Source organism: Notechis scutatus, chromosome 1, assembly GCF_049901735.1.
Source record: "Notechis scutatus isolate UNSWTSFEM ecotype Mainland chromosome 1, rNotScu1.2, whole genome shotgun sequence".
NCBI classification, from domain to species: Eukaryota; Metazoa; Chordata; class Lepidosauria; order Squamata; family Elapidae; genus Notechis; species Notechis scutatus.
The window spans coordinates 327,516,963-327,526,692 of record NC_142009.1 but is presented as its reverse complement, the minus strand read 5'-3'; positions in this window follow the sequence as shown (position 1 = coordinate 327,526,692).

The window sequence follows — 9,730 nt, the reverse complement described above, 5'->3', positions numbered from 1 at the left end:
ACAGGTCATTAAGTGAATTCTGCTTCCTCCATTGGTTTTGCTTATCAGAAAGCCCCTGGGAAGGTGTTAAAGGATGTCTGTGAACATTCTCTGTAAACCAAGTCATAATTGTTTCAAAAGGTGCTTTTTTTTCCTTTCAAAAGGCAACTGGACTATTGTGGGGGTTTTTTTAGGAAGAAGAGGGAGACCATTTTGCTTCTTATCCAAGAAGCTTATCCATTATAATAACTGATACTGGTTATATCACTTATAACTGGTGAAGCTTATAACTTCCTTTTCTTCCTCAAATAAAATTGTCCAGTGGCCTTTTGAAAGGGAAAAAAAGCACCTTTGAGTAGCAAATGAGGATCACGTTGGGATGCTGCAACTCTTAAGTAGTTGCCAAATGCTCAAATTTTGATCACATGACCACGAAGACGCTGCATTGGTCATAAATGTGAGAACCAGTTGTAAGACATTTTTATCAGCACTGCTGAAACAAATGAATGTAAGTTGAGGACTATCAGTATATGGGAGTTTTCTGATTTTCTGTCTACCCCCTCTTTTTTTGGAGGGGGGGAGGCTTACATGTCCAGAAAATAATTTAAAAAATTTGGAAATGATGTGCAATTACTTTAGTTAAAACTCTAGTTTGTATGGTGGACTCCACCCAACCTTTGCTTCAAAGATCTCCAGTGAAAGGGTCCATTGCCTTCCAAGGCATCTCGGTGCCCTTTGGAAGTTTAGGTTGCTCTTAGTGCTTCCTCAAAATTTACTTCCTTGCCAGTCCCCCCACATCCCAGCTCTGATTGTGGGTGTCTGCAAGGAGGAGAGGAGCAACAGACGATACACGGGTCATGAATCATCATCTTTTAACGACCCCATAATCCCTTGCAGGGTAAAGTCTGGGCAACTGAATGGAGCTAGCAGAGTGTTTAATGTCCAGATGCCCTTCCTGTCACCAATGTGGAGTTTTGCTCAGCAGATATATACTCATTGTGCCCAGAGAGAGAAATTTCTGCCTCTACCTAGGATTGAACTCACAGCCTCCTGATTGTGAGGCGAGAGCTCCACCTCTAGGCCATTGCGCCACTCATAGCTAGGTCATTAATGTCTACAGAAACGGCATGACTTAACTTGCCATCGTCTCAGTATATTAATTTGCATAATGAGGTCATGATGACATACCATGTTGAAGTGTTCCCCGGTTGTTACAGATTCTGCCGCCCATGATTTGATTCCATTTGCCTCTGCCTGTCTACATGCAGTACAAGTGCACTAACATAGTTCGACATACAACGGAAATTCCAAGCTCCATTACGGTTGTAAGCCGAGGACTAACTGCAGTAGTTCTAAATTGCAGCGACCTGGATTTCATCTAAACTTCCTAGTGATAAGATTCATAACAACAGTGAACCGATGAAAATTTGTGGATGTTGACGTTGGAAGTGGAGCTTCCAGCTATTTTTGAGGATTGTTTTGCACACTGCAGGGGGAACGATTCGATGAGCCGGCTGCTGCTGCTTTCCAATTCACATTTCTATGAACCTTTCAGGTTCATTCCTGAATTGAGATGTTAGACCTGGAGTCAGGGTTTTGTTTGTTTTTTAAAAGCAACCATAGCCAAGCGAGATAGTTGTTAAGTGAGTTTTGCCCCTTTTTAAACCTTTGTTGCCACAGTTGTTAAGTGTCGCTGCAGTTATTAAGTTACTAAAATGGTTGTTAAATTAATCTGGTTTCCCAGAATTAGAAGAAGAAATCGTAAAAGGAAATATGATCGCTTGGAGTAGGAATGTAGGGCGCAGCATCACATTAGCGGAATGGGAGAAAGTTTGGGGTAGAAATAATATCACCAAATCAGCAGCATATAAGGAAAATTTTTATAAAATGTTTTATAGATGGCACCTCCCCGCTTCGAGGTTAGCGAAGATGCACCCTAACATGAGTCCGTATTGCTGGAAGTGTAGGAAAAAAGAAGGAACCTTTTTCCATATGTGGTGGTCTTGTACAGAAACCCAAAAGTACTGGAAGAAAATCAAAACTTGGTTGGAAGAAATTACAAAAAAGCAGATCGAATACAAACCAGAGTCCTTCCTGCTAGGGATTTTTGATAAACAAATTTCCAAAAAAGCTAAATATATAACAATACACATTCTAACAGCGGCCAGATTAGCTTTCGCTCAACACTGGAAACAACATCAAATTCCATCAGATGAAATGATTATCGAAAAAATTTCAAAATGTGCAGAAATGGATAAACTGACTTTGGCGCTAAAAAACAAAGACACTTCACTATATTATGATAGCTGGAATTGTTGGTATAATTGGATTGACCAAAGATAAATTATATATCACAAGGCATAAGAGAAAAGTATTAATCTATAATAACGAGGTAGTGATATAAGTAAAGAACAGGTGTGTGTACATGACATAAATTAAGGTTATGAAAAAAGATCTTGCAAACTGTAAAAATAAGAATGCTTTTAACCTTCTCTTTTTCTTTTTTTTTCTTTTTTTCTTTTTCTTTCTTTCCTCTAAATTTTTCCTTCTTTTCTTTCCTTTCTCCTTTTCTTTTTTTTGTTTATTTGTGTATGTATTGTTGGTTGGTTTTAATTGTAAAAACTAATAAACTATATTTTCAAAAAAAAAAATTAATCTGGTTTCCCCATTGATTTGCTTGTCAGTGATCATATAACCCCGGGACATAAATATGAGCCACTTGCCAAGCATCCAAATTTTGATTAAATGACCACCAGGATGCTGCAAGAGTTGTGTAACTTATACCATGTTGGGAAAACAACCCAAGTTTCCTCAGATAATTGCACTGGAGGCAATCTGAATGGGCCTTGGGAGATGGCGTTTCCTTGGGTCTTTCCCCTGGAAAATCCCCTCCACTCCCTTCTCGGATTGAGGGACATTCCAGCCAGGAGTGTCCAATTTCCCATCAACGCTTCTGGGCCACTTCTGTGTGCCAGCAGCGCTTCTTTCTGGAAAGGGAGCAGCCGTAGCAATACCAGGAACAGCTTCTAGAAGGAAGTCCTTTGTAATTAACCCAATCATCAGCTGGAAATATTTTAGAAACTTGTCTTCCTAGGATTATTCTAAGGGTTTAAATCAGGGGTGTCCAACCTTGGCAACTTTAAGACTTGTGGACTTCAACTCCCAGAATTCCTCAGCCAGCTTTGCTGGCTGAGGAATTCTGGGAGTTAAAGTCCACAAGTCTTAAAGTTGCCACGGTTGGACACCCCTGGTTTAAATGCTCTTCTATTGCTCTTCATTTTGGGGAGAGTGGTAGTGAACCTGGTTTTTCTTTCCTGAGCAACCAGCATCATTTCCACGCCTGTGATCTCTGTTGGCTGAGGAACAGGGCTATACAGGTAGTCCTCAACTTACAACATAGTTGGTTTAGTGGCTGTTCAAAATTACAAGGGCACTGAAAAACGGGGCTTACGATCAGTTTTCACACTTGTGGCCATTGTGGCATCTCCATGATAAAATGTGATCAAAATTCAGTTGCTTGGCAAGTGTCTCACATTTATGACAGTTGCAGTGTCCTGGGGTCACGTGGTCGCCTTTTGCGAGCAAAGTCAATAGGGAAGCCAGATTTACTTAACCGTTGGACTAATTTAACAATTGCAGTGATTCACTCAACAACTGTGGCCAGAAAGGTCGTAAAATGGGGCAATCTCACTTAACAAATGTTTCACTTAGCAACATAAATTTTGGGCTCGATTGTGGTCATAAGTCAAGGAATACCTGTGCTGTGTTTCAACAGTTCAGTTTCATAACATCGTCTCTACTTTAAGGAGTAAGATATATTAGCCTTTGATTTATACACAGTGACTGTTCAGAGTTAGGATGGAAGTATTTTACAACCTACTTAAAACTTACTACAGATAGATCTCAAGTTGTGACCACAACTGAGCCCGAAATTTATGTTGCTAAGTGAGAAATGTGTTAAGCGAGTTTTGCGCTATTTTATGACATTTCTCGCCACATTTGTTAAGTGAATCAGTACAGTTCTTAAATTAGTAACACGGTTGTTAAGTGAATCTGGTTTCCCCATTGACTTTGCTTGTCAGAAAGTTGCAAAAGGGGATCCAGTGACTCCAGGACACTGTCCAGAGAAGAGCAACCAAGATGATTAGGGGACTGGAGGCTAAAACATATGAAGAACAGTTACAGGAACTGCGCATGGCTGGTCTAGTGAAGAGAAAGACCAGGGGAGACATGATAGCAGTCTTCCAATATTTGAGGGGCTGCCACAGAGAGGAAGGGGTCAAGCTATTTTCTAAAGCACCTGAAGGCCAGACAAGGAATAATGGATGGAAACTGAACAAGGAGAGATTCAACCTGGAAATAAGGAGAAACTTTCTGACAGTGAGAACAATCAACCCATGGAACAGACGTTGCCTTCAGAAGTTGTGGGAGCTTCATCACTTGAGACTTTTAAGAAGAGATTGGACTCCCATCTGTCAGAAATAGTGTAGGGTCTCCTGCTTGGGCAGGGGATTGGACTAGATGACCTACAAGGTCCCTTCCAACTCTGATTATCTGTTATTATTATTACCCATCATAATTATTATTATTAACCATTAGTTGTCAAGCATCCAAATATAAATCACGTGACCATGGAGATGCTACAACAGTCATAAGTGAAAAACAGCCATGAGTCACTTTTTCAGTGCCATTGTAACTTCAAAGGGCATTAAATCAACTGCTGTAAGTTGAGAACTACCTGTACTTACAACCCGGGTTCAAAGTTCCAATGGTTGCCATGGCCTTCCCAGTCATATGACCAAACCTGAGGTAACCAACAACACGGCAGATAAGTTTGCCTTGCTGGCTTAACCGAAGGATTAGGGAGGACATGATAACTGTCCTCCAGTATTTGAGGGGCTGTCACAAAAAAGAGGGGGTTATTCTCTTTAAGCAGCAGAGGGCAGGACCAGAAGCAATGGGTGGCAGGCCATTATTCTGGAGGTGGTATTTGAGGTGGTGACCCCTTTGAGAGCTGTATGCAACAAAATGTTAATGTATGCCAATTAGTGTACAAAGTGACAATAAAGTTCTATTCTATTCTATTCTATTCTATTCTATTCTATTCTATTCTATTCTATTCTATTCTATTCTATTCTATCCTACTCTACTCTACTCTACTCTACTCTACTCTACTCTATTCTATTCTATCCTACTCTACTCTACTCTACTCTACTCTATTCTATTCTATTCTACATCCGAACTAGAAGGAGAAATTTTCGAACAGTGTGAACAGTTAATCAGTGGAATAGCTTGTCTCCAGGAGCTGTGGATGCTCCATCAAAAATAGGCAGGATAACCATTTGATGGGGATGGTATAAGATCTCTTCTGCCTTGAGCAGAGAATTGGATTAGAACAGTGGTGGCTAAACTTTTTTGGCTCCCGTGTCGATAATTGCGCATGCACACACGCGCACTGCGTGCCAGCACCCAGAAGGCAATGCCTGCTGCCCCGCCCACGCCCCCTGCACATGCATGCATGACCCCCCTCCTGCGCCACACATCTGCGCATGCATGTGCAATTCCCCTTGTGAGTGTGCATCTTCATGCATGCGCGATTCCCCCTCACATGTTGGGTGCATCTTTTGCGCATGCACGTGTGATTCCCCCTCACATGCAGCGCGTCCCTCACATGCACATGCATCTCCTGCACACACACCCTCTGCCCCCTGTGCATGTGCGCCAGATACCCGACAATCAGCTGTCGGGTGGCGGCGCATGCGCAGTGAAGCTTTTCCGGGCGACCTCTCGCATGCCAGGGGAAATGGCTCCGCACACGTGGCACACGTGGCATAGGTTCGCCAACATGGGACTAGAAGATCTTGAGTACTTTCCAGCCCTATGATTCTAGGCTCTATGTGATGTGACAGGGGTGCCTTTTCGGTTTTGGCAACTGCCCTTTGGGATGATTTTGCTGCAAACCCCTGAATTATGACTGGCCTCAACCCTGTTGACTTTCAGAAAGGCAGTTAAAACATGACTTTTTCCTTTGGGGTTTTGGAGCTGGGATAATTGGAGCTGTAGTCAGGAACTGTTTCCTTCTGAGTATTATTCTCAATTGGTTATCTGGTTCCTTTTATCTACCGATTTTATAATAATATTGCCCCACTTTTCGAGTTCATCTTTCAATGTGGCTCGCATTAATTTTATATGCGCAGTAATAAATATTTTATGAGTAATTCAACAAACACTTTTTACAGAGAGCTAGTTTGGTGTAGTGGCTAAGGTATGGCCTAGAAACCAGGAGGCTGTGAGTTCTATTCCTGCCTTAAGCCTGAAAGCTAGCTGGATGACTTTGAGTCAATCACTCTCTTTCAGCCCAAGCCACCTCACAAGTGTTGTGGGGAAAATAGGAGGAGGAGGAAGCATTAGGTATGTTCACCTCTTTGAGTTGCTTATAAAATAATAAAGGCAGGATAAAAAAAAAACCTGATAAACAAGAGTCACTGTGACATGGAGTTTAAGAGCAGACTGGAAACCAAGAGACAGATTTTTTTTTTTACAGATAATCAGAGTTGGAAGGGACCTTGTAGGTCATCTAGTCCAACCCCCCGCCCAAGCGGGAGACCCTACACCATTTAGAAGACAAATGGCAGTCCAATCTCTTCTTGAAAGTCTGAAGTGACGGCGCTCCCACAACTTCCGAGGGCAAACTGTCCCATTGGTTGATTGTTTGATTGAGACCATAAGTTTTAGCGCTGCCTTAAGTATGAAGCCAGCTGGGCCACCTTGAGCCAGTCCCCCTCTCTCAAGCCCAGGAAACAGTTAAGGGTGAACCACTTCCAAAAATCTTGCCAAGAAAACTGGAGGAACTTATCCAAGGGGTTGCCAGAGCTCAAGACCTAATCAAAAACACACAGATATAAAAGCAGGTGTTGTTGTTGTCTAGTCGCTAAGTCGTATCTGACTTTGCAACTCCGTGGACCATAGCATGCCAGCGCCTCCCCGTGTCCACTGTCTCTTGGGTGTTTGCCAAATTCATTGCATCAATGACTGTTGTCCACTGGTAGCTTGCGGAGATGGCAGTAGAGTCGGACAGTTGGGAGGAACATGGGCCAGTCTGGGAGTCTGGGGAGGACTTGGACGAGGGTCCTGCGTCCGATACAGAGCCAGAGCCATCTGGGAGATATGTGCTGACTCCAGAGCCTCTAGAATCTGACAGCAGCGAGGCAGAGGAACAAGGGGAGCCTGTTCCCAGTGCGCATGTGTGCAGAGCTGCCAGAAGGCGAGAACAGTTAAGACAAAAGGGGTGACCTGGGAGTAAGGCTTAGAGGTGATTGGCCCTCCCATAAGACATAAAGGAAGAGCAAAGGGACATGAGCCTTTGCAGGAAGCAACTTTGTTCGTACTGGTCGGTTTGAAACGTGAAGCTCTGTGTTGAATTTGTGCTCCGTTTGGCCTCGTATAACTAATTGGAAATTTAGTCGTTGGCAGCATTTCAAGGAAGATAAAGGTGGGTGCTTATCAGACTTATCCTGAAGGACTTTGGCAGACTTCCATGGGACTATTGACAAACTGTTTGAGACTCATTACAGGCTGTCAATGAATAAAATTCACAGCCATTGAAATAAAGAAAAAAGGGTTAGGGGATTAATGTGTGTTTGTTAGTGTTTCAATAAGCCTTGGTTAGAACAATAACACTATCTAACTACAGTGGAACCTTGGGTCATGACCATAATCTGTTCCAGGACTATGGTTGCAAATTGATTTGGTCATGACCGGAAGCACGACCAACTGCGCATGCATGGACCAAAAAAAATGGTGCCGAAGGGGAAATCAGCACAGAAAAGAAATCTTTCTGCACCGATTTTGTTCGCCACCCGATTTTTGAATCGTGACCCAATTCAAAAATCGGGTAGATTTTTTGGTCATCATCTGATTTGGTCACAAACAGAAGCGTTCGTGACCTGAGTTTCCACTGTATCTCGTCCTCTGCCATTGGTCCCCTTCTCCTTTTCCCTTCCATGTTTCCCAACATCTTTTCCAATGAATCCTCTCTTCTCATCTGGCAGCCAAAGTATTTGAGCTTCAGCTTCAGGATCCGTCCTTCCAAAGGACAGTCAGGGTTGATTTCTTCTAGGATTGACTGGTTTGATCTCCTTGCAGTCCCAGAGTCTTGTCTAGCACTACAATTCAAAAGCAAGCATGTATAGCTAAACAGCCCTAAAAACCTGTCGGAAAGAAAACAAAGATTTTTTAAAAAAATTACTTGAACAGCCAATTTTCAACCCCACATTCCATCCTTCAGCCTTCCAAATTGTAAACAGATAAGCTCTCTCTCTCTCTCTCTCATATCCTAAGTAATTCAGCTTCTAGGAAAAAGGGTGTTCATGGACAGAGCTTATGCCTGTCAAACTTTCAATGGTTATATCATGATTTGACCTCTAGGGGGTGATGCCTATCATGGTAATACCATAAAGAAGAAAAAAATTTAGTCAAAGCTATTTTCTCACTTCAGTGACGTTTTTCAAACTTGGCAACTTTAACGCGTATAGACTTTTACTCCCAGCTAGCGTGTGGTGTGCATGTTTATATGCACACAGGAAATTATAAAATTCAACCACACATATGTAATGATTGTTTTAAAATTTATACTAATTTATGACATTATTCTGATCCCATTGCTCTGTTGTGGTAATGGCCAATGCTATTTAGCTACAAGGAATAAATGGAGCCTCTGTAATCTAAAGCCATCTAAGTGACTTATGGCCGGTCCCCAAATTTACGACCATTATAGCATCTCCACAGTCACATGATTAAAATTTGGGCATTTAGCAACAATTTACATAACAACTGTTTAAAGTTATGGTGGTGGTGAAAAAAAGTGACTTACGATTTTTTCCTCACAGTTAACAGATAACAGATAATCAGAGTTGGAAGGGACCTTGTAGGTCATCTAGTCCAACCCCCCACCCAAGCGGGAGACCCTACACCATTTCTGACAAATGGCAGTCTAATCTCTTCTTGAAAGTCTCAAGTGATGGCGCTCCCACAACTTCTGAGGGCAACATCTGTTCCATTGGTTGATTGTTCTCACTGTCAGAAAGTTTCTCCTAATTTCCAGGTTAAATCTCTCCTTGCTCAGTTTCCATCCATTATTCCTTGTCTGGCCTAAAGGCGCTTTAGAAAATAGCTTGACCCCTTCCTCTCTGTGGCAGCCCCTCAAATATTGGAAGACTGCTATCATGTCTCCCCTGGTTCTCCTCTTCACTAGACTAGCCAGGCCCAGTTCCTGCAACCGTTCTTCACATGCTTTAGTCTCCAGTCCCCTCATCAATCAAGTTGCTCTTCTCTGCACTTTTTCTGGAGTCTCAACATCTTTTTTATAGTGTGGTGACAAAAACTGGATGCAGGACTCTAGGTGTGGTCTTAATAAGGCTTTATAAAATGGTATTAGTACCTCTCTTGATCTTGATTGTATCCCTCTGTTAATGCAACTTAGGATTGCATTAGCTTTTTTGGCGGCTGCTGCACACACTTATGACCATTGTAGCATCCCCACAGCTACTGTTCAGAGTTACATGGGCACTGAAAAAAGTGACCTTGTCCTCAAATTTACAACCATCGTAGCATCCCCACGGTCACATGATCAAAATTTGGGCACTTGGCAACCACAGGATGTATTTACAATAGTTGCAGTGTCCTGAGTTACCTGATCACCATTTGTGATCGAGCAATGTGAATAGAAGAAGCCAGCTTCATTTATCAACTG